This window comes from Rattus norvegicus, chromosome 2, assembly GCF_036323735.1.
Source record: "Rattus norvegicus strain BN/NHsdMcwi chromosome 2, GRCr8, whole genome shotgun sequence".
NCBI classification, from domain to species: Eukaryota; Metazoa; Chordata; class Mammalia; order Rodentia; family Muridae; genus Rattus; species Rattus norvegicus.
In genome coordinates this window covers 102,064,263-102,090,468 of record NC_086020.1, presented here as the reverse complement: position 1 = coordinate 102,090,468, position 26,206 = coordinate 102,064,263, and the positions used below count along the sequence as shown (strand labels likewise).

The window sequence follows — 26,206 nt, the reverse complement described above, 5'->3', positions numbered from 1 at the left end:
AACCCTATGTGCTGAAGAAGAATGAATTACAGACAGACATGCAGTAAAACTGATGAGTCAGATATTGCAGTGGTCCATGCAGAGAGACATGGTTAGTAGTATTAGGATTACAGATGTCAATCCCATATCAGATTTCTGAGAATCCACGTTCAGGTCTGGAGGTTTGTGTGACAAAGTGCTGCTGATCCATTTCCTTCAGTGTGCTTGGGAATTTTCATTTGGTTTTTGCCTGTTTGTTTTTGAGACAGGATTTTTCTGTGTAACCCTGACTGTCTCTAGGCCAGATTGGCCTGGAACTCATAGAGACCCACCTGCCTGAGTGCTGGGATTAAAGGTGTGCACCACTACTGCCTTGCTGGTTTGTTTTGTTTTGTTTTGTTTTGTTTTGTTTTGTTTTGTTTTGTTTTGTTTTGTTTTTGTTTTGTTCTTTTGCTTTAACCTTTTCTTTAAGGGAGAAGACACCACACTAAGGAAAACACTTTGCAGTCCGGATCCTTTATTTCTTTTTTGTCCATTAGGCCATGAATCTGTATGGAATGAGCTCCAGAACCTCAGGGTCCTTTCCCTTAATCCTCACAAAGTGTGCTTCTTTGGGTGGCACAGGCTGACGCTTCAGCTGAATCCTTCTCTTTGGCTTCCTTTTTTTTCTGATCATTCTCCTTCACCCGCTTTAGGAGGCTGTCTCTGCTCTTCGAGTGCTTGATGTGCTCAATCCACACACTGATCATGCTGGGTGACATTGTAGACTCTTCCGGTTGTGCCGTGGTAACACATTTGGGGCATTCCTTTTGAACAGTGCCCATTCCCTTGATGTCTACAACATCAACCTTCTTGTAGATTCGCATGTATGTTACCAGAGGAACAACTCCATCTTTCCTAAAAGGCCTAGAGAACATATACCGAGTGCCTCTTGTCTTTTCCTTTGTGTTCATCATTTTGGTGAGATACTGAAAGATGGCTGCCGCTGCCGGGGAACTTTTATTCTTGAAAAAAAAAATCAATTTTAACTGCACTATTTACTGGAAAGTAAAAGAGAATCTGGCAGGAATGGCAGATCTTTGAGAAGAACAACACTGGCATGGAAAGGAAGCCTTTCTGATAGAGGAGCTTCAGAGGACTGCAGGAGTGGGAAGGGACACCCAAGGGGCATCTGTCTTAGAGAGTCTGTGAGAAAGTTTTAAAAAGAACAAAGTGATCCATGCCCCTGAGTACTGCAACGATGTTACATTGAGATAAGTATTAGGCATGTTCCAGTAAACTTTTGCAAAATAAAGCTAACTTTTTTTTTATTCCATTAAAAATATTCTAGGCCACCAGCTGAGGAAGGTGAGCAGACTAATACAGAGGTTCAGATAATGTTTTAAAGAAACTTAGATGTAGAGAACAGAGTGGCTGAGATGGGAAAGATTTAACAAAAAGATAAAAAGAAAAATAGTTAAATGTAAAAAAAATCTCCAAGTAAAGCTCAATGTTGTGTACACGGCTATAAATGCCAGCATTCAGGGAGCTGAACAGATGTAGGAAGGTCACAAGTTAGAGGAGAACCTGGATAGCATGGATAGCCTCTGTGCCATGTTAACAAAACAGGACAAAATAAAAACAAAATCTAAACTATGAAAATTGTTAAAAAAGGAAAACAAGGTGTCCCTTCAGTTCCCAAAAGACTTAACACCCAGAACACAAAAGATATCTGTGTGTATGCATGTCCATGTGTAAGTACACTCACATATGTGTTTGGGTATATGTGCATATGTGTGTCTGTGCATATGGAGACCAGAGGACAGTCTGGGTTATTGTTCCTGGGACACCATACACCTTTTTACTTTTTAAACTTTTGTAAAGACATGGTCTCTTACTGACCTTGAACTTGCCAGTAAGTTCATGCCAAGTAACTCGATGCTAGCTTGTTCATAAGCTCTGGAGATCTGTCAGTCTCCACTTCTCCAGAGCTGTGGTTATGATGCGGTTATGTGGTCCCAAGTGGACCAAATCCACTTGGGAATGGACTTCAGATCTGGGTGTTTGTAAACACGCACCTTACTGACTGAGCCACCTCCGTGATGTAAGTTTATTTTGGAGTTTGTTGTTGTTTTGACAAGAGAGTGGAGGTCACCTTTTCATTAAAAGATAATGAGGTGGGCTGAGGTGAGAGGACATAGAAACTGGAAGAGAAAACAAAAAATAAGGCAACCAGCTTATTATTTGTAGCTTATTGCTACAAATTACCACAGAGGGCAAATAGCGGGTCTGGCTTTGAACCTAGATGGGCTGGTTCTAGGCTTGGCAGTGTTTATCCTGTCAGCCATCACCATTTCATACACCTGTGGTAAAGTCTATCACTATTTCTGTACTCAGGAAAACCTTCTTCACTTAACTCCTTTGAATTGTCCATTAAAATCCATACTAATTCTCAGACTGTATTTTGCTCATTTCACTGAGGGAAACTGGTTTGCCAATAGTTTACTGAGTGCCTGTTTTGTGCCTGCTTTGTTCCCACATCTGAGTATCAGAAGATATCTGAGGAGAAGCACCCTGGTTCTCATTTTAAGTTATAGCATACTGAGAGAGGAAGATAAGAATTCTATTCTGTCAAATAATCCTGGAGGCAATGTGACAGTCACCATAAGGTAAAGTCATGCTGTGTTCTAAAAGCATTTAGTAGGAGAGCCAATTCAGTCTCAAGTTGGAAGAAGGTATTACTTAAAAATTTGGAGATGTAGTCATTGATGAGCAAATTGGTATTAGCTGGTGAGAGGATGGGGGAAAATACATATCCAGAATGTCTAGGATGACTAAGAGAAATAAACATAGAAGAATATTTTGAAGAGAGTTTTGAAGTAGTGTTCTATGCTTAGCACAGTAGTTTCTAACTTAAAGCCTAAGAGACCTAAAGTATCCCAGGCTGACGACACCAGACATTCCTCCTGGGTATTCTGTCTAAGAGGGTTTACTGAAAAAGCCTATTAAGTTTCAGGTTGATGAATTCTATGTAGCCATAGGGGAAAAGTCAATGAAGGTTAAAATTTTGATACTTTTTTCAATGTACTTGGAGCTCCGAAGAATCTATCTGTGTTCTAATTTATCTACCAGATCTCACTGTCTTCTTGGAACTAGAGAGAAAAAATGCTCAAAGTGTATGGGGGGTCAAAATGAAAGGTTTTGAACTAAATAGGTCTGGATATAACATTTCTAGCATAATAGGTACCCAGTAGAACCCTATGTGATCAAAGACATGCTTTGTGTGACTGAATTTAGATTGGAATATAAATAGCCACATATGGTCAGTAACAGCATCTTGAATACTACATATCTAGGTAGATGCTAAGACAAAAAAACAATTTCTCATAACTAAAATGTTTACCAATAACACTATTAATACCAATACCTGATTCTACATTGTATACTATTTGATGGATAAAATTATGCCGATGATAATTGTTATGGTTTATATAATCACTGTATCCAACAAGTGTGATGGATGTAAAATAGAATGGATTTTTGTAAATGAAAGCATCTGGTTTATCATATTCTAGGAGTTCAATATTACCTCTTATTGTATTTAATTTGTAATATTATCATTATACATTATATATTATCATTATCATTTTACATTGAAATACATTATATTGTATTATAATTTTGTAGTACCTAATTTGTATTCTGATTTCTGAAACTGTAAGCTACAAGTATGTTTTGCAATAAGGACTCTGGCCCAGAGTAGAGGTTCATATATATAATCCCAGAACTTCATAGGCCAGGGCAGGAGCATCATGAGTTTGAGGTTAGTCTGGGATACATAGCAAGATCCTATCTGAAAACAACAATGAAGCAATAAGCAAACAGTTACATGAACTGGCAAAATCACCTGTGCTGGCTAATTTTTGTGAGCTTGTCCCAAGCCACAGTCATCTTACAAGGGAGAATACAAATAAGGAATTGCATCACTCAAATTCATCTGTAAGCAAGTTTGGGCATTCATTTTCTTCATTAATGATTGATGTGAAAGGACCCATCCCTTTGTGGCCCATGTCAACCTTGGACAGGTGGTTCTGGGTTCTATAAGAAAGCAGACTGAGCAAGTCAAGGGGAGGAAGTCAGTAGCAGTATTCCTCTATGAACTTTTCTCTGCTCTCGTGTGGATTATTTTGTTTTAATTTCCCTTGTCAATAGACTGTGTTTGGGATGTAGGAATCAAATAAACTCTTTTCTTCTTCTCCAAGTTTCTTTTGGTCATGGTATTTAGTATAATGTAAAACAAACTAGGACACCACCCCAACAGACTCTATCATTTAGTTCTTAATGAACGAAGTTAGCATAAGGTATAGCTTACTTCTAACCACACTGGAGTCTACATTATAAGCCAACATTTCTTAGTACATGAGACAGCTATCTGCTCTGTGGATGCAGAATCTTGTTAGATTCAAGAAGATATTGATTCACAGGTTGTGAATAAGGTTTCTTTACTACTCTTTAAGAGAACTAAACAACTCCCATACCTAAAGCTCAGGGAATACTAAAGAATACAGGGCAGAAGTATTGTAAGAGCATGAAGATAAGTGGGGTCCCTGGGAGCTGTGTCTCCTAGCAGTATCAGACACTAACTCCCATGAAGCCTCAATAACATAGATGCCTAAACAAGAGGTGAACAAGGACAACAATAGATATGCCGAAGTAGACAGGAGAAAGTCAAAGAGGCCTCAACCCTACGAAAGGTACCGCAAGCAACTAAGGAATGGTTAGAATGGAAGAAATAGTCTTCCCCAGGAAAGAGCACATCAATTAGTTATCCAATACCAAATGTTCAGCCATGAAACATACATACAATTAAGATTATATAGACTGAGCAGGTCATTCTTAGGCATATCTATATATTCTTATATACATATAACAAAAAATTAATAAGAGGACGTGTATTCTCAGTGTATCTGACAACACTTGGAAGCATTTGGAAGGGATATATTATTTGCATATATATTCCATGTTGAGGCTCAAACCCATGCTGGGCAAGTGGTCTGTCCCCAGCTTTGTCATACTTATTTTTAACAAACATGTATCTAAAATAAGAATTAAATATGTATTATTTTATTTGTATTTGATATTAACATAATTATTGTACTCTGTTTTGTGTAAAGGAAACTTTAAATTAATGTATTAACAGTAGATAGATAATATTTAGCATAGAGAAACACAAGGAGTCTATGTAAAGGTAATAAGAGACTGCAATACTCAGCTCTAAAGAGCACTCCTTTATCACATCCCCTCCCCCAAGGCTCAGGGGTTGTCACAGAATAGGGTCAGAGGTAGTAGACATCTGAGGGGAAACAGTATTTGCTGAACTTGGCAGAGCCATTGCACACATAAACTCTCAGTAGCTGTGATTATGTGCATTAGACCCACACAAGATAAAATCACCTATAATCCCAGAACAGAAAGGGAAAATGTTCAAAAAGCCTGTCTCTTAGCTAAGGAGCCATTTTGTAATTGATGGCTGCTGGTGTCATAAGAATCAGGGTTTTAGAGGGGAGGGATTGGAAAGTAGATTCGATTGGAACAGATTATACTCATGTTTGAAATTCTCAAGCAATTTAAAAAAAGTAATTTTAAAGAAGTTAACAAAAATAAAATTATTGTGTCATTATTTTCCTTTTCCCTATCACGAGTAAAGGGGAATTTAGCTATATAGAGCTCAGGGTTGAAGATGTAGGATAGAGATTACTGAACATCTAGCCTCATAGTTCTTTTCTGTCAGACAAAGTCTGAAAAGTGAACACTGAGTATTTACTTTTAGTGTTATGTGGTGGTTTGAATGCTAATGATCCCATAAGCTCATATGTTTGAATACTTGATCTTCAGTTGGTGGAATTGCTTGGGAAGGATTAGAAGTGCCTTTATTGGAGGTTTTACTGGGGAGTGGATTTGAGGTTCTAAAATACTCATTCCATTCTCAGTGGCCCTTAATCGACTTCATGGCAATTTCCCAAGATGTTAGCTTTCATCTTCTGCTCCAACACCATGCTTGACTGCTTCCATGTTCTCCACTACAATGGTCATGGACTCTAATCCTCTAAAACTGTAAACCAAAAATAAATACTTTCTTTTAAAAAGATATATTGGTCATGATGTGCTGCCACAGCAATAGAAATATAACTCAAGACAGTTCAATAATTTCTTAAAAACTAGTTTTGAATAAATTGAAATAAAAGTTTTGATTTCAAGCTAATAGAATACTGAAAATATCTGAAAGAAATGGAAGATGATCTCATCTTTACTCACAGGAAGTAACATTATGTGATTTTCATCCTGGAAGATCAGAGATCTCTCTAGTTTCAGTCTCCATAGGAGCCAATATCCACGATGTATCTCCTCCTATGTATCATATATGTTGTATTGACTATACTTTCCTATATAGCTCTGATGTAGAACTCCAAGGTATCCAGATAACCAGAAGAAACCTTTCACAAACCTAGAGTGCATAGTGGACTTAATGCTCTTGGGAAAAGAGATAGGTCAGGCACTTTGGAATTCCCTCATCCTTTGTCTTAAAACAAAAGCAAATCCCCCAAATAAACAAACAAGCAAACAAACACCCTCTGTCTTCTCAAAAGCATAGGCTATTGCATGAAAATTAAGTGCTTAGTGAATATCTAAGAGATGGTAAATCAATTGCAGATGAACTTAAAGAGCAACATTGAAGAATTTTTGAAACTACAAAGACTTTCTGAAAGCCTACTAAATCTTGACCTAGAGGCACTAACAGATAAAAGAGCATGGGGTTGGAGAAATATGAAACTACTAAGGAGTGGTGTGAATCTAACAAAAGAAATGTTATTTGAGACAGAATTATTTGCTATGGATGTTTGTAACACCAGAACTCTAGGAGGCTAAAGCACAAAAATCACGGTGAGCTCAAGGAAGGACTGAGCTATGCAGTGAGACCCTGAATCCCAAAATAACAAGTTCAATGTATTTTAAAGAACATATGTTTTATGATCCTCTCTAAACTTGGTCCTCTCAAGGCCAAGTATTTTGCTATGCTTGTTACAGTGCCATCTAATGTTGGATCTCCTGTTCTCACTAAGTGCAGTGAATTCCTAGAGCAAAGACATATACCCTATGAACATATAAGAATGCTCTTTCCTTTGACTCTTTTTCATCTGCTGAGGGGACTCAGGATATCTCCTCTGACTCCCCAACCTCTAAATAGTCATGATTTCACCTGCAATCAATTCTTAAATATGCTATCCTCATCTTCATTTTTATTACATTACTTTGATAAATTTACTGAAAAAAGTTTTCAGACAATGTATGGTCATCTTTTCCCTCTTTCCCAGTTCCTCCCAGATCTTCCTGACTCCACATATCTGATATTATATTCTTAATTTACAAGTAAATCACGGTGTTTATCTTGTGTTAGCCTACTATCCTCAGCATGGGGTCAGTCCTGAAGAGTGATTTATATACCCAATGAGACCTTATTGTAGCAAACTGATGTTTCTTTTATTTTTTTTTTTTTTGTTCATCAGAAAATACAAATTTCAGATAGCTTCTTGGTTAGGTATTGGTCCATGTGTCCATTTTTCTCTCTTAGTGATGATCTCTCATCTGGTTTGAACCTGTACAAGTCTTGTGCTGCCAAAGTTCCCAGAGTTCCTAGGTGCTTCACTGTTTTGTGTTTAGAAGGCACTGCTTTCTTTGGGTCATCTATGACCTCTATCTCTTACAATCTTTCAACTTCCTTTTCCTCATAGATCCCTGAGGATTCAGGGAAGGAGTTTGTTGAAGACATCCCATTTAAGACTGAGTGCTCTAGAGTATCTTTCTCTCTGCACATTGTCCAGATGTGGGTTTCTTTGTTAACTACTAATTAAGAGGATGCTTTGATGATGTTAGTTATATGAGACACTCAGCTACAGTTACAAATTCTTGATCACTGTTCTGACTCGCAAAAGTTCTCAGTTGCCTTTACTACAGAGTTTTAATTTTTGCTTATCTGGCTCAAAATTTTATTAGCTTAGATGTTGTGGCTTCCCCGCCAGAGTTTTGGACTCCCGGTTATATTTGAAATCTATATCAATAATGGAAAATATTTTTATTATAAGTAGGTCCCAAATATTGTATGTGCATGCTTTAATTAAACCTATTTCTTTTTAAAATTATTTTCAAAATAGTTTCTTTTATTTTTGAGATTATGATATAATTGGATCATTTATCCCTTCCCTTTCCTCCTTCCAAACCCTCCCAGATAGTCTTTCTTGCTCCTTTTAAAACTCATGTCCTCTTTTTTATTTATTGTTTAGATATATAAATATATACTAAATACACATATAATATATATTAAATGCACACACATATACTAAGCACACAAGTTGAGGTGTGTTTCCCTGAGGAAGGCTATTCTCCTGCTCTCAACATTCTTTAGTTACCTATAGTTCTTTGTATAGGGTTGAGCCTTCCTGGACTTTCCCTTTTTATGGTTTGCCTATTGTCAATTTTGTTAAGCTCATGTTTAGATAACCATGTTGCGAAGACTGTATGGAAATAGCTTCTAACATTCCTAGAAGTCACAGTCTCATGGCCACTTTATGATCTTTGGGTTCTCAATGTCTTTCTGTCCCTATTCAGCAATGAACCCTGAGCCTTAGGTATGGTACATGTAATCTAGTTATATCCATTGGGACTAGACCCTAAAACTGTATTTTTGTTGCTTATGATTTTCCATAATGGTCTATTTCTGATGCATAGAGAAGTTTCTCTGATAGGAGGTGAGGGAACAAACTTATCTGTGGGTATTTAGAAAGTAGTTACACAGGGTTGGGGATTTAGCTCAGTGGTAGAGCACTTGCCTAGGAAGTGCAAAGCCCTGGGTTCGGTCCCCAGCTCCAAAAAAAAGAACCAAAAAAAAAAAGTAGTTACACATTATGCTGGTTTCAGTAAAGTGGTGGTTGGAGATTTTTCTCCAATAACTGTGACTTCACTAACACTGAGTAGTTAGCTAGATTTCTATTACTGAACATGATTTTCCTCTTAAGCAATAAGAGATTATCTTACACTTCTGGAAAGCAACCAAGGGCAACAGCAGTTGCTTATAATGTTTTAGGAGTCATATACATAGTTTAAATAAAAATTTAGCATCTAGTTATATGAAAATGCTCTTTGTAAGAGCAGAGCCCTCATAGCCATTGCTATCGTCTGTGGTTGCTCCCTAGAGGTGGGAGATGAGTCTCTATTGCTGAAGACACTTTGCACTACAGACACAGGGCACAGAAGGCTTTGAGATAGACACTGAAAAAGAAAAAACCTCCTCGAGGATTATCTTTCACAGCACCAGGAGATAACATGCAATTTTCTGAGAGAGGAAGGCAACCTATAGTTCTACCCAGCTAACACCTATTTCTCATTTGTCTGAAATTCAAATCTAACTTGATCACCTTATATTTTACCTGCCATCTCTAGACCCCAAATCTCAACCAGATGCAAATGGTCTTTGCTTTTTTCCACAATGAGTGTCATTAGGATACCACATATGTGCAGTGTTCTTGTGTATTTATGTTCAAGGTATGTGTCTTTGATAAGCAGCTTTGAGTCCCTGTCCATCAGTCATAATACACAAAAAGCAAAATCTTCGATTTCCCCTTCCTACTGCATTCTTAGATACACGAACTTGCATTTCAGTTCAATAAAACTGATGCTCTTAGTCTGGAATTACTGATAAGTAAATAAATGTGAATTATAAATATAGTGACATTTTATGTAAAAGCAAAACATGAAGCATATTAATTCATTTTAGGCCAGGTGGGGAGTACCTGAATATAATCCTGATACTCAGGGACTAAAGTAGCTAGATTGTTAGTTAGTTCAAGGTCAGCCTAGAGTCTGTCTTAATAAAACAAAATAATCATCATTACCATAATTCTAAGGAGAAGTTCTTATCAAATTCTTATTTTAACACACTCCCTTATAGCTTTGCCTTTGATCATCACTGCCATGCTTGAAATCATCAGTATTCCCAAGTATTGTAATAGGAAATGGCTTTATATTACTCCTCTGCTTGCTGAGTTTTCTGGGGAAATGCCAAGCTGCCCTGAGCAGTCAGTATTCTCCTATCTCCAGCAGACCTCCATTTTCTCCATGTCTCTGCCCACCTTAATTGTACCTGCAAATCCTGAACCATGAAGATCTGTTACAATACAGCCCAAGAATACCCAGCTTGCCATACCAGGATCATTGAGGTTAATCCCCCTCCCCTTACCTACTACAACAGGAAAATCTAGGGACTGAAGCCATCCAGATGGTTAAAGTCCCTCTAAAGAACACAGTCAACAAAAGCCAGGGCAATATGACACCTTCATTTCTCAGTCGTCTTACTATGTATATTCTAACACAACAACCAAAACAAAAGAAAATGACCTTAAATCCAATCTTATAAAGATGATAGAGGCCTTTAAATAGGAAATAAATCCCTTAAAGGAACAGGAAAATTCAATCAAATAAGTAGAGATTGTTAAAGAAGAGATAAATAAATCCCTTGAAGATATGTAGTAAAGTACAATTAAATAGGTAAAGTAAATAAATAAAACTGTGCAAGACATAAAAGTGGAAATAAAAGCAATAAAGAAAACACAAACTGAGGGAATCCTGGAGATGGAAAACCTAGGGAAGAGAAAAGGAACAACACATGGAACCATCACCAATAGAATACAAGAGATGGAAAAGAGAATCTCAAGCATAAAAGATAAAATAGAAAAAAATGAAACATAGTAAAATCAAATGTTAAGTTTACAAAAATTCCTGACATAAATCATCTAGGAAATCTGGCATACAATGAAAATACCTAACCTAAGAATAATAGGAATAAGAGAAGGTGAAGGATCTTAGCTCATAAAAGAAAATTTTCCAAAGGAAGAGATACCTATAAACATACAAGTAGCATATTAGACTGGACAAGAAATGAAAATCCTCCCAGCACATGATAATCAAAACATAAAATCTACAGAGCAACAAAAAAGAATATTAAAAATGGCAAGGGAAAAAGGCTAGGTAACATACCAAGGTAAACCTAACAGAATTACACCTGACTTCTCAACAGAGACTCAAAAAGCTAGAAGGTTCTAGACAGATATCAGGCAGCCTCTGAAAAATCCACAGATTCTGACCTAGACTACTATATTCAGAAAAACTGTCAATCATCATAGATGGAGAAAACAAGATATTTCAAGACAAATCCTAATTCAAACAATATCTAGTCACAATTACATCCCTACAGAAAACACAAAAGGAAAACTCCAACCCAAGGAGAATATCTATATCTGAGAAACTATAGAAATCAAGCAATCCCATACCAGCAAAAGGAAGGGAAACGTGTGCGTGCCTGCACGAACACACACACACACACACACACACACACACACACACACACACACACACACAAACTAACCCCACTAACATCAAAATAATAGGAATTAACAATCACTGGTCATTAATTTCTCTCTCTCCATCAATGGACTCAATTCCCCAATAAAGAGACATAGACTAATAAAATAGATGTGAAAACAGGTGTAGAGGGCCGCAATAACATTTGCCACCACAAGATGGCGCTGGCTTCCACTGCGCCCCACGTGGAAAGCCAGGATAGCTTTCGCCATTACAAGATGGCGCTGGCCTCCGCCACGCCAACCGACTTCCTTTCAGGAAGTTAACTGTGTGCGCATGTGCAAGAGTGCCTTCGTGCCAGGTCTTTGTCCACTCCGGGGCATGCCTAATGAGATCATGGGTAAGTGACCAATCAGGTGTGGATGCGCCTTGCTAGGGTGTATATAAGCTGCGCCATGCCGGCACGTGGGGCCTCTCCTTAAGATTCAATAAACGTTTAGCTGCACTAAGGATTCGTGTGTCCCCATGTATTCTTGCTGGCGAGAGACAGCGCGGGACAAACAGGATCTATCATTCTGCTTCATACAAGAAATATACCTCAGTTTGAGTTTATCTGGTTTGATAGGGAAGCATCTTAAACACATGGGCACTGGAGAAAATTTCCTGAACAAAACACCAATGGCTTATGCTCTAAGATCAAGAATCCACAAATGGGAACTCATAAAACTGCAAAGCTTCTGTAAGGCAAAGGACACTGTTATTAGGACAAAATGGCAACAAACAGATTGGGAAAAGATCTTTACCAATCCTACAACAGATAAAGGGCTTATATCCAAAATATACAAAGAACTCAAGAAGTTAGACCACAGGGAGACAAATAACCCTATTAAAAATGGGGTTCAGCCTGGACTCTGACTTCATAGGTAGCAGTGAATATCCTAGTAAGAGCACCAGTGGAAGGGGAAGCCCTGGGTCCTGCTAAGACTGAACCTCCAGTGAACTAGATTGTTGGGGGGAGGGCGGCAAGGGGAGGAGGATGGGGAGGGGATGTTTGCCTGGAAACCGGGAAAGGGAATAACACTCAAAATGTATATAAGAAATACTCAAGTTAATAAAAAAATAAATAAATAAATGAAATATTAAAAATGGGGTTCAGGGTTGGAGAGATGGCTCAGCAGTTAAGAGCACCCGACTACTCTTCCAGAGGTCCTGAGTTCAATTCCCAGCAACCACATGGTGGCTCACAACCATCTATAAAGAGATCCGATGCTCTCTTCTGGTGTATCTGAAGGCAGGTACAGTGTACTTATATATAATAAATGAATAAATCTTTAAAAAAATGGGGTTCAGAGGTAAACAAAGAATTCACAGCTGAGGAATGCCAAATGGCTGAGAAACACCTAAAGAAATGTTCAACATCTTTAGTCATAAAGGAAATGCAAATCAAAACAACCCTGAGATTTCACCTCACACCAGTGAGAATGGCTAAGATCAAAAACTCAGGTGACAGCAAATGCTGACGAGGATGTAGAGAAAGAGTAACACTCATCCATTGTTGGTGGGATTACAGACTGGTACAACCATTCTGGAAATCAGTCTGGAGGTTCCTCAGAAAATTGGACATTGAACTACCTGAGGACCCAGCTATACCTCACTTGGGCATATATCCAAAAGATGCTCCAACATATAACAAAGACACGTGCTCCACTATGTTTATAGAAGCCTTATTTATAATAGCCAGAAGCTGGAAAGAACCCAGATGCCCTTCAACAGAGGAATGGATACAGAAAATGTGGTACATCTACACAATGGAATATTACTCAGCTATCAAAAACAACGAGTTTATGAAATTCGTAGGCAAATGGTTGGAACTGGAAAATATCATCCTGAGTGAGCTAACCCAATCACAGAAAAACACACATGGTATGCACTCATTGATAAATGGCTATTAGCCCAAATGCTTGAATTACCCTAGTTGCACAGAACACATGAAACTCAAAAAGGATGGCCAAAATGCGAATGCTTCACTTCTTCATTAAAAGGTGAACAAGAATACCCTTGGGAGGGAATAGGGAGGCAATGTTTAGAACAGAGGCAGAAGGAACACCATTCAGAGCCTGCCCCTCATGTGGCTCATACCTATACAGCCACCAAACTAGATAAGATGGATGAAGCAAAGAAGTGCAGGCCGACAGGAACCGGATGTAGATCTCTCCTGAGAGACACAGCCAGAATACAGCAAATACATAGGTGAATGCCATCAGCAAACCACTGAACTGAGAACGGGACCCCCGTTGAAGGAATCAGAGAAAGGACTGGAAGAGCTTGAAGGGGCTGGAGACCCCATATGAACAACAATGCCAACCAACCAGAGCTTCCAGGGACTAAGCCACTACCCAAAGACTATACATGGACTGACCCTGGGCTCCAACCTCATAGGTTGCAATGAATATCCTAGTAAGAGCACCAGTGGAAGGGGAAGCCTTTGGTCCTGCCAAGACTGAACCCCCAGTGAACGTGATTGTTGGGGGGAGGGTGGTAATGGGGGAAGAATGGGGAGGGGAAGCATATATAGAAGGGGAGGGGAAGGGGTTAGGGGGATGTTGGCCTGGAAACCGGGAAGGGGAATAACAATCGAAATATAAATAAGAAATAGTCAAGTTAATAAAGATAAAAAAAAGAAAAGAAACATACCTCAGCTGTAAAAATAGACAATACTTTGGAGAAAATGGCTAGGAAAGTTTTCCAAGCAAATGAAGCCAAAATGTAAGTTTAGATGTCCTAATATCCAATGAAATATTCATTTCATTACACTCTAAAAAAGTCTTTAAATTAAATCCAACATCCCTTTTATATTAATGGTATTAGAGAAATCAGGGATATATGGCACATACCTAAACATAAACAAAGCAGTATACACTAAGTCAACAGCCAATATGAAATTAAATAGAGAGAAACTTAATGAATGTCCACTAAATTAGGAACAGCACAAGGCTGCCCATTCTTTCCCTATCTATATAATAGTACGTATAGTTTTAGCCAGTGTAATAAGACAATTAAAAGAGATTAAGGGGATACAAATTAGAAAGGAAGATGTCAAGGTATTATTATTTGTGAATGATATGATAGCAAACACGAGTTACCCCAAAAGTTCTACCAGAAAATTCCTACAGCTGGTGAACACCTTTAGCAAAATGGCTGGATACAAAATTAACTTAAAGAAATCAGGAGTCCACCACTATAAAATGACAAATGGGCAAAGAAAGAAATTAGGAGAACAACACCCTTTATAATAGCCATGAAGAATATGAAATATCTTGGTGTAACTCTAACCAAGCCAATATAAGATTCATATGGCAAGAAATTCAATTCCCTGCAGAAAGAAATTGAAGATGATATCAAAGATTGAAAATCTCCTATGCTCGTGGATAGGTAGAATTAATAGTGGAAATGACTATCTACTAAGAGTAATCTATGGATTCAATGAAATTCCCATCAATATTCCAACACAATTTTCTATAGACCTTGAAAAAGCAATTCCCAACATCATATGGAAAAATCAAAAACACATGATAACCAAAACAGTCTTGAACAACAAAACAACTTTAGGGGAAATTACCATTTTTGACTTCAAGCTATACTACTAAGCAATAATGCGAAGAACTGCATGGCATCGTTCAATGAAATAAATCAAATATGGAGCAAGTGGAACACTCCTCCATTGCTGGTGGGAGTGGAAACTTTACAACCACTTTGGAAATCAATTTGGTGTGTTCTCAGAAAACTGGGTATAGTTTTTCCTCAAGACCCAGCTATACCTCTCCTGGGCATATACCTAAAATATACCCCACAAAGATACTTGCTCGACCATGTTTGTAGCATCTTTATTCATAATAGTCAAACATTCCAAACAACCTAGATGTACAACTGAAGAATGTATTTAAAAATGTGGTACATCTACATAATTATATACTATTCAGCTATTAAAAACAAAGACATGATGAATTTTTCAAGCAAATGAATGGAATTTGAGAATATGGTCCTGTAAGGTAACCCAGTCCCAAAAGGACAGGTATGTACTAACTTATAAGTAGATATTGTCCATAAAATAAAGGATACACATGCTACATTCCATAGACCCAAAGAAGCTAAACAACAAGGAAGTCACAATTGAGGAAGCTTGAATCTCATTTAGAAGGGGGGAATAAATTAGTCATAAAAAAGCAGAGGGAGGAATGGAAAGGGGTGGGAGAGGGGATGACAGGGGAAAGGGGGCGAGTTCAGGATTAGGTGTGGGGAGGGACAAGAAGGATGGTCAGATGGTCATGAGTAGGAATAGAAATCTCCAACTGATGGGGTTGGGGAGAAGGGAGCATATTCAGGACTTTACAGAGACCAGGGTTAAGGGAGGTGCTGAAGAATGAATGGGGATGACCTTAGCTGTGACTCATAGCATTGGGAATATGGAACCTGAAGAGAACATCTCCTCTAGCCAGGCAGAACCCCAGTGGCCTGATAAGTACACCATCCCACCCATGAAACTTTTGGCCAAAATTTTATCCTGCCTACAAGAAATGCAGGAGTGGGGAATGGAGCAGATACTGAGGGAATGTTCCAGCAATAATGACCCCAACTTGAGACCCAATTAATGGACACTATTAACAATACCCTGTTATATTTGCAGTCAGGAGTATAGCATAGGCGTCATTTGAGAGTCTCCATCCTGCATCTGATTTAGGCAGATATAGAGACACACAGCCAAACAATGGGAAAGAGCTTGGAGCTTCTTATGGAAGAGTTGGTAAAAGAATTGAGGGCCCTGATGGGGAGAGGAAGTCCACAGAAAAATCAATAGAGTCAGCTCACCTGGTCCCTTGAAGCTCTCAGAGACTGAACCACCAACAAAAGTGTATACATGGCCTGGACTTAGGCCCACAGCCCATATGTAGCAGAGGTGTGGATTGGTCTTCATGACGTCCCTGTACAGATTGAACAGGACCTAGCCCAAAAACTGTTGCCTGTCCATGGGATATGTTTTGGCTGGGCTGCCTTACCTGGCCAAATGGGAGAGGATGCGCCTAGCCCTGCAAAGCCTTGGTGTGCCAGAGTTGGGGGATATAGGGCAGTACTCCATCATATGAGAGGAGAAGGGTAGGAAGGATGGAGGGGAATATTGTGAGAGCATGACCAGGAAGGGGGCAGTGAGGGGATCTAAAGCAAATTAAGAATAAAAAGAGTAGAAAATGGTTAAAGGACAAATTCATGATGAATTCACATCAGCCATATTAACTATTCAAAAATAATTTTTCATAAGCTTTTATGAATTTTGATAATCTGCACAGAGATACTTTCATCAAGTGTGTTAAAGAATAAGACAATTTGTAGTAGTAAGTTTGGAGTAATGATAATATATTAAGTACATATATCACATCTGTACTGACTCTCCCTAAATGTCTTTAGCAACAAAGTTAGGGGATTTTTTTCAAAAGACATAAATCCACAGGGTGACAGTATGAAGAAAACAGGATAAAGAAAAACAACTACATAATGGAAAACAGAGACAGGTGGCAATTATCCTGCGGAGTTTGAAAACTGTCACAGCCAAGAACCTGAGAACTAACCTGAGTTACATTCAAGAAATCTCAAATGACTCTGGCATGCCTTATTTTCTATGCCAGTTAAATTGAACTAAAGGATTACAGACAGCTGGCAACAACAACAAAACAGCAACCGATACAAAAACAAACAAACAAACAACAACAAAAAAAACCCCAAAATACCCTGAATGAGTCTGAAAGAGACTAGAATTTGAGTCAGTTCATTGAGTAAAGTAAGATTTTTCCTCATCAATGTGGGTAGGCCAACAAGGAACAAACAAAAATGGTGGAAGGGATGATTCACTGTCTTCTAGAGCTGTTCTATCCAGTTGAGCTTTGGCTTTAAACCACGTTTAAATTTGGGATTATTACCAGTTGGCATCTACCATTTCTGTAACTCCGTACCCTTGGACTAGACTCTAGCCTTCATACATCAGATCAGAAGATCTCAGAGTTCCAGCCTCCATGTCTTTGCATGTGAAATCTGTGAAGAACAATTACAATCTTGAAATCCTATTGTCAGTCCACAGCATGGACAAACTACCTGTTCTCTATCAGCAGAAGTGTATGTGTGTATGGAGACAAAACAGGTTGAGGCGGGTGAGGGATGTGTGTGCTTGAGAGTCAAAGGCTGTGTGTTTTAACCAAAGCAAGGACAATGATTCAATGTACATTGACTATGAATGTTGAAGATCCAGATCCCATCCTTAATTTCTAGAGCACTCCAACTTTTCATCTATGAAGATGGTTGAAAAAAATCCTCACTGCTACCAATAAAAGGAAGATGTTTAAAGCTCCAGCACCAGGTAGTTTTGCAGAAACATCTCACACTGACCACAAGGCAGCTACTCTCCAGTCAAGAGTCCTCACATGCGGTATTATAGTTACCTTTTAAGCCCTTACATCTATAGTAAACAGACCCAAGGTGACCCAACATTTCTCTACCTGAAAGACAAAGAACAAGATGGAAAACAGTAGCAAATTTGTACGACCAAAAGTTAGAAGAGAATGTAACTGAACGAAAGCAATGGTACAATTTGGAAACTGTGAAAATTCTCTGTATCTTGATTTTAGTATGGGTGATGTAGAAGTATATCTTTGTGAAAAATCATTTAATATTATACTTAAATCAGTAGATTTTATCACACATAAATTGTGCTTCCATAAAGTAAATTTTAAATCCCTCTTATTAACACCCAGTTGCCAAAAATTGCAATTCAAAAACAGAAACAAAATACTAAAAACCTGGGAAATTTTAGAGATATAGCAATCCAAAAAAAATTGATCAGAATGTAAACTATGAAACTGAAATCTTCCAAAAGGGAAATAGACAAATCACAACTTAGAAAGCTTCCTGCCAAGGCTCAAAGATCATCATGGAAGAAGGGTTAGAAAGAATGGAAGAACCAGAGGCAGTAGATATCTAAAATAAAACAGTGTTTTTCAGTCACAACAGGGCTCTTATGCATAAGAACTCACAAGAGTTGTGACAGCATGCGCATGATCTACACAAGCTTCAGCCTGACAAAATCCCAGGATGGAGGATTGAGGATACAATACCCCACTCTTAGCTGAGGATGTATTGGCAGTTGATAGTCACTAAGAAACACAAGTTTGTTTGGTCTTTTTTAAGAGTAATAGTCCTGCTAAGTTAATCAAGCTCTAGTGGATGGTTACACAGAAAATAGTTTATGAGAAGCATAAATTGGATTTAATGGGCCTTAAAAATGAGAACACAAAGTTGGGTAGATGGGGAACAGAGAGTATGGTCAAAATAAATTTTATGAATTTGTCAAAAATTGCCTAAAATATTTTTTCAAAACAAAAACAGGGCGGACAATTTGGTACTGGGGAACCAATATACATACAGGGAATGTTGTATAGACTGTGAATGTTTATTATGTATTTATGAATATATATTTATATACATGTGTGTATGAAAAAATGATTAATGAGAGGAAAAACCTGAAATATTTTTGTTTTTTTCTTTTCCGTTAATACTCCCATGGGTACTAATTCATCCTGTCACCTCATATGACTGCAGTATTATGCATATCCTCCCCCATGGAGGCCAGACAAGGCAACTCCATTGGCAGGCAACAGAGTCAGGATAAGACCCTGCTCCCAGTTGTTGGACAACCACCATGAAGATCAACCTGCACACCTGCTACATATGTGCATGTGAGTGGGCACCTCGGTCAAGCTGCTGTATGCTCTTTGGTTGGTGGTTCAGTTTCTGGGAGTCCCTGAGGGTCCAGACTAGTTGATTCCGTTGGGCTTTATGTGGAGTCCTATCCTCTCCATGTTCCTCAATCCTTCTCCCAATTTTTTTTACAAGACTTCCTGAGTTCAGTCTAATATTTGACTGTGGGTCTCTGAATTTGTTTTAGTCAGCTCCTGAACAGAGCTCTCAGAGGCCAGCTATGCTCCTGTCTGTGAATCCAGGCTAACAGATACAAACATAGCCTGAGGCTCAAAGGTAATTGAAGGAGGAAGGCAAGGAGAGGCCTGAATTTGAAAAAGAGCAAAGCTAAGACTGAACCCCCAGTGAACTAGACTGGTGGGGGGAGAGCGGCAATGGGGGGAGGGTTGGGAGGGGAACACCCATAAGGAAGGGGAGGGGGGAGGGGGATGTTTGCCCGGTTACCGGGAAAGGGAATAACACTCGAAATGTATATAAGAAATACTCAAGTTAATAAAAAAAATAAAATGTAAAAAAAAATAGACTTAAATATGACCTATAAATTTACAAGTTAATTTTCATATTATTCTATATTTTGTCTGAATATTTGATAATAAAAGCTTATTAAATAAAAAAAAGAAAGAGAGCAAAAAGTGTATAAGAGGGTTTGGAAGGAAGAGAGAAAGCCCAAATAATATAATATATCATAATCTTCTGAAAAGCAATTAAAAAAAGAAAATAACGAAGGAAATATGGCTTTCACCTTTTTATATTAAAATACTTGTGAAAACAGAGAAAAAACATACAATATACTAAACATCTTAGACCAGAAAGACCTACAGTAACAGTCTGAAAGGGTCTGCCACATACTATAAGCACTAGAATTTGAAAAAAAATATGAATGAAAGTTCACACACATCAAAGACTCATAGTAACTTTTAGATTAATGAGATCTGGAGTAAAACTGACCTTAGATGCCTCAGAAATACAAAATGGACTAAATATCTTATTCCCAACCTATGGTTTTCTCCAGCCCAACATGATAGGATAAAGGGAGACAAGTAGCATTTCAGAATCACAAGAACCAGTTGACCTGTTTGAAAGCTCTTATCAACAATTTCTCAAGAAATTGTTGGAGGATAACCATTTATAAATAAGAACAATCACAAACAATGACATACAAAGGTAATGGGGTATTGAAAACACGTCCTGGGAGCTGGAGAGATGGCTCAGTGGTTAAAAGTACTGACTGCTCTTCCTAGAGGTCCTGAGTTCAATACCCAGCAACCACATGGTGGCTCACAACCATCTGTAAATTGGATCTAATGCCCTCTTCTGGTGTGTCTGAAGACAGCTACAGTGTACTCACATACATAAAATAAATAAATATATCTTTATAAAAAAGAAAACACCTCCTAATAGAAAAACAATTTCTAAGAGAGTGAATTCACGAAGTCCCAAAGCTCTGAGCATAGTATAAAGGCCCATAAAAGTATGCACGAGATGAGTGTGAGCACCCAAGCCACAAAGCATCATCACTGTTTCTTTCTCTTTTTTTGTAAGAACTTATATTTAATTTTTTCATCTTTATTAAATTGGGTATTTCTTATTTACATTTCGAGTGTTATTCCCTTTCCCAGTTTCCGGGCTAACATCCCCCCAATTCCTCCTCCTCCTCTTCTATATGGGTGTTCCCCTCCCCATCCTTACCCCATTGCTGCCCTCCCCCCAACAATCACGTTCACTGGGGGTTCAGTCTTGGCAGGACCAAGGGCTTCCCCTTCCACTGGTGCTCTTACTAGGCTATTCACTGCTACGTATGCAGTTGGAGTCCAGGGTCAGTCCATGTATAGTCTTTGGGTAGTGGCTTAGTCTCTGGAAGCTCTAGTTGGTTGGCATTGTTGTTCATATGGGGTCTCCAGCCCCTTCAAGCTCTTCCAGTCCTTTCTCTGATTCCTTCAACGGGGGTCCCATTCTCAGTTCAGTGGATTGCTGCTGGCATTCCCCTACGTATTTGCTGTATTCTGGCTGTGTCTCTCAGGAGAGATCTACATCCGGTTCCTGTCGGCCTGCACTTCTTTGCTTCATCCATTTTATCTAGTTTGGTGGCTGATGTGTATGGGCCACATGTGGGGCAGGCTCTAAATGGGTGTTCCTTCTGCCTCTGTTCTAAACTTTGCCTCCCTATTCCCTCCCAAGGGTATTCTTGTTCCCCTTTTAAAGAAGGAGTGAAGCATTTGCATTTTGGTCATCCTTCTTGAGTTTCATGTGTTCTGTGCATCTAGGGTAATTCAAGCATTTGGGCTAATAGCCACTTATCAATGTGTGTTTTTCTGTGATTGGGTTACCTCACTCAGGATGATCTTTTCCAGTTCCACCCATTTGCCTATGAATTTCATAAAGTCATTGTTTTTGATAGCTGAGTAATATTCCATTGTGTAGATATACCACATTTTCTGTATCCATTCCTCTGTTGAAGGGCATCTGGGTTCTTTCCAGCTTCTGGCTATTATAAATAAGGCTGCTATGAACACAGTGGAGCACGTGTCCTTTTTATATGCTGGGGCATCTTGTGGGTATATGCCCAAGTGAGGTATAGCTGGGTTCTCAGATAGTTCGACATCCAATTTTCTGAGGAACTTCCAGACTGATTTCCAGAATGGTTATACCTGTCTGCAATCCCACCAACAATGGAGGAGTATTCCTCTTTCTCCACATCCTCGCCAGCATTTGCTGTCCCCTGAGTTTTTGATCTTAGCCATTCTCACTGGTGTGAGGTTAAATCTCAGGGTTGTTTTGATTTGCATTTCCCTTATGACTAAAGATGTTGAACATTTCTTTAGGTGTTTCTCAGCCATTCCGCATTCCTCAGCTGTGAATTCTTTGTTTAGCTCTGAACCCCATTTTTAATAGGGTTATTTGTCTCCCTGCAGTCTAACTTCTTGAGTTTTTTGTATATTTTGGATATAAGCCCTCTATCAGTTGTAGGATTGGTAAAGATCTTTTCCCAGTCTGTTGGTTGCCGTTTTGTCCTAACGCTACTGTGTCATCTAAGGCTGCTTTCCTTTGATTCTATGATTGCCTTGCTGTCATTTATACTGGATCTTCTCATCAAGTTAAAGGACTTGGGCTTCAAATTCTCCGTGTAGAGTGGCTTGTTTTCTTTGGTCTGGATTTCCTGTGTCCTAAAGCCTAGCTCACATCTCAGCTGTATGAGGGACTAGTGTTCAGCTAAGACATTCTCACTGGCTTCTTCAGAAGAACATTGTAGACTATGAGATAAATTGATACCATACTCCAACAACATTTATTTTTTGAGAATCTTTCTTCTGATAGAGTAATACTGTGATATCACCTATCAAAACCAAAACCAAACTAAACTAAATTCAAGATTTGTACTCAGCGGCTCAAATATAAGCATCAGTGCCTCAGGACCATGTAAGTGATTGAATTATTAAAAAATAAAAATAGTATAATGTAGTGAAAAATACAAAAATTAGGATAGTGGCATCCCAAGATAGGTGAGGAAGAACATCAAGAAGGTTAGAAGATACTTAAAAGGCTTTAAATACCAGTAGCATTGTTACTTAGCTCTTATGGAATATATAAAATAGTTTTAAAGTATGTAGTATTTAATTGATTGTACATATTTTTCTGCAAATTATAACATCTTCAGCTAAGTACATCCTGTGACAAGAGTTTATGCTTTAAGAACAGAGATAGAGTATTCAGCTCTACTCACATTTTAGGAATACTATGAACTTCTATAGGACTCAAGTTCAGCTCTTAGGGTCTCAACTTACAAGGTTTCAGACAAATATATTGAATTGTGACATTTCAAAGTTGCTGGAGGATATATGCAGTAGAAATTTACTTCTTTTTCAAATGTTGTGAAAGTTTCGGTACCCATAAACATTGCAGTAATTTTATTTTAATTGACCAAGCTATTTTATGCTTCAGAAGAGAAAACCTCCACTTGTAACTTCCAACCATTTTTTAATCGGCACAGACATATATCAAATATGTTAATATTCCCGCTTTCCAAAGATATGTGTCTGAAAGAGAGGGACCTTGAGACTGTGAGAGAACTTGGATTAAGTTTGCAACTGATGAAACTGGAGAGAGACAAGAGAGGTTGGTAAATGAGTAAGTGAAATATCTAAGGGCTAATGCAACCAGTGGAACAGTGGAAAATGGAGTTACAAGTCTTGATGAGAAAATCAGGATTTATTGGTCTACTATTGAATTTATTAAAGTTCTATAATTGGTAAATTTAGAGAAAAATTCTCACAAGATTACAGAAGTACTCCAAGGTTATCCACTATAAATATTTTTCAAATTTCTCGTGTTAAATTGTCATCTTGTGCTTTACAGAGAATAATCCCTTAGTGGGGAAAATGCCTAATAATGGGTCTCCCTCTCCCTCCCCTCCTCCCTTCCCCTCTCTCATACGCACGCAGTTTTTTTAAAAGGACTTAGACATGTGAAATACTGGCCTTGTTAACACGAGAACTCATTCATTTGCTCATTATTTTCTATATATATATATATATATATATATATATATATATATATGTTATTGAATATGTTCTAAAACTAATGAGAAAAATTCACATACAAAATTATATTAAATCTTTATAAAGAGAACAGATAAATTGTTTTTTAAATAAAAGAGAGATAAGCAAACAGAAAACTAAAACACTGATTTATAAAGCACTTTCCTTTCATACTTAAATAGAAGATGATGAAAATAAAGGCTAAATTTGTTCAAAAGTATATATTTTTGTTTTGTTTTGTAGATTACATTTCAGTGTGTATCCCTGGCTGTCCTGGAACTCACAGAGATCTGCCTGCCCTACCCTTTCTAAATCTGGGCTTACAGGTATGTAAGTGTATGTCTGATTTTCTCAGTACTGCTAGTCATTAGGTATATAAGCTTTAATAAAATAAGTATCTAAAGCTTGGTTTCCTAACCAGCAATATAGGAGAATAAAGAAAATATACAACTTTTAGGGTTGTTGTTGTGAGTTGTGAAATTAGTATGCACAAAGTGTTTAGAGATTTCATGGGACTTTATTGGATACATGTTATTCATTTAGGGGTCACATGGGAACATGATGTGGGGCCTAGTGAAGTTTCTTTCATCTTCAGTGTGGTTGACTTAGCTTTGTGTTTCTTAATGTCTTCCGAATAATAGAGAAATTAACACAGAAAATCACAGGTTTTAGTTGCTTTCAGACCCCTTGGTTTTCTACATCTAAAATTTCAACTTCAGCTACATGTCTCTATCAGATCTCAAGCCACATTAAACTTCTAATTTAGTTCCCCTTCTAGGATGTCAGAGCATTTGTCTACTGTACATCACCAATCCTTTAATCTCTGCTCCAGTTTCTCAGACTTTCACATCTCGTTTGGCCTCTGGGAATGGCATTATCTCTCTTTGCCTTTAGAGATCGGTGTAGAAGCTTTGTGTCTAACTGTTCTAAAAACTTAATATGCTCATATGGGCTCCTTTGGTTCTGAATGCTATTATTGGGGATGGAGGCGATAAAAATAGATCCCCGATTTATTTTTCATGTCGAAGTCTCAACCTTGTCACACTGGCCAGCAGTAGGCTTTGTGCAAAGCTTGCTTTCTGCTTTTATCAAACTCAGCCCTGGCTGGCCATGGGAGTGTAATAACCACTGACAGAGCTCCTAGGAAAGCTTTCTATAATCCTGCAGGCTCTCTTCTTCCTCAGCATACACGTAATCACCCTATCTCAGTAGGGTACTAGAAGAGATAAAAGAAAGGGGGATAATCAGAACTGTGAGGTTGGGAGAAGGCTACAAAGGAAGGTGTGAGGGAAACAGGAACAATGAGAATGAATCAAGAAATCAACATTTATTTAGGATTCACTAAGTGCCTGGCACAGTGCTAGCTGCTTTCCATGCATGATTCTATTGCATTCTTACTAAATAAGAGTGTCAATCATTAACCCTATTTAGTGAATGATGAAATCAGGTACTACAGCTATGCAGTTACCAAGAGATGGAACCTAAGCTTCCCAATTTGCAAGGTTTTTGTTCTTTTTCTCTTCCACCTAGGGGAAAGGTCCAAGTGTGTGTTTGAAGGTTAGGAAGAGCTGAGAAATGGGAAAATACTTATTTTCTTTTTTTCTTCCTTCCTTCTTTTCTTCCTCTTTTCCTTCCAGTAAGCTCTAATAGTGTATTTATAATTATTACATATAAACTGTAATACAAATGTCTTTACATTAATATTAGGAACACAGTCTTGTAATTGTGATGAGCAAAAACATAAGACTTCAGGACAATTCAAAAGGGTTATCAAGATAATAGGAAAATGTAATATAATTGAGGACGAGTCATATTAACTATAGCTGAGTTTTAATGCGAGAACCACAATACTATGTACTTAGTAAATTTAATCTAGAAAGGACGTGAACATTTTGTGGACAGGGAAAGTAACTCACACTCACAGATACTTTATAATATTGTTTTTAATTTGTTGACAGGAGGCATTTAGTAAAATCTTCAAACCGAAAATTACTTGCTTTCACATAATAAATTGGTCATACTAAGTGTTTATACCTATTTCTGTTTTAACAACAATCAAAGGAGCTGGGAATTATCCTTATTCATTAATTCTTTGTCAGTTTTTCAGTTACTTTAGTAAGCACCCACTGTGTGCTTACTACGTAAACAATTTTATAAATATTCATGCTTACAATATACCCAAGTTTCAAAATCTATTGTACTAGTCCTGAAATCTATACTCTTAACAATAAAATTTACTATGTAATCTAGAAAATGCAAGACTGAATAAATGAAATTTGATCTGGTCATTGGCAGAATACAATGGTAGATTACAGATAGTACCAAGAAAAAGAACATCTTAGGTAGACATGTGGAAATATAATCCAATACCAGAATTACTGACACATGCTTTGAAGAGCAAATTAGAAAACACATGGAAAGAGTGATCATGTGTTTAATGTTTATAAAATCACTCATGTGGTAGCTTATAAGTATAATCCCATTCCATGGGATGTTGGTGT

At 37.9% G+C, this 26,206-nt stretch overlaps 1 long non-coding RNA gene across 1 annotated transcript in view; it reads right to left on the bottom strand.

Annotated features, from left to right (window-relative positions):
• LOC120100778 (uncharacterized) overlaps nt 1-26,206 on the bottom strand; it is a 55,730-nt gene that overhangs the window by 7,898 nt on the left and 21,626 nt on the right. The window lies entirely within an intron of this gene.